Source organism: Pygoscelis adeliae, unplaced genomic scaffold (assembly GCF_000699105.1).
Source record: "Pygoscelis adeliae isolate BGI_AS28 unplaced genomic scaffold, ASM69910v1 Scaffold575, whole genome shotgun sequence".
Lineage (NCBI taxonomy): Eukaryota > Metazoa > Chordata > Aves > Sphenisciformes > Spheniscidae > Pygoscelis > Pygoscelis adeliae.
The window spans coordinates 182,018-182,398 of NW_008824821.1; the positions used below are offsets into that span (position 1 = coordinate 182,018).

Sequence of the window (381 nt, forward strand, 5' to 3'; positions counted from 1 at the left end):
GGACGTGTGCACCGTGGCAATGTGGGGTGCGTCAGGATGATGTGGGGTGCGCTGCAGCAATGACGGATGATGCAGTGTGCACTGGGGGATGCAGGGTGTACCATGGCAAAGTGGGGTGCATCAGGGTGATGCGGAGCGCTTCAGGATGATGTGGGGTGATGAAGGCTGATGCAGGGTGCACTGTGGCAATGTGGGGTGCATGAGGGTGACGCAGGGTGCTTCAGGATGATGTGGGGTGATGCAGGGTGCACCAGGGCAATGCAGGGTGCATCAGGGTGACGCAGGGTGCACCACAGCCATGTGGGATGCATCAAGGTGACGCAGGGTGCTTCAGGGAGACACAGGGTGCACCACGGCGATGCGGGATGCTTCAGGGGGTGC

At 61.4% G+C, this 381-nt stretch overlaps 1 protein-coding gene across 1 annotated transcript in view; it reads left to right on the forward strand.

Annotated features, from left to right (window-relative positions):
* Nucleotides 1-381, forward strand: part of SLC4A5 (solute carrier family 4 (sodium bicarbonate cotransporter), member 5) — a 23,323-nt gene that overhangs the window by 19,342 nt on the left and 3,600 nt on the right. The window lies entirely within an intron of this gene.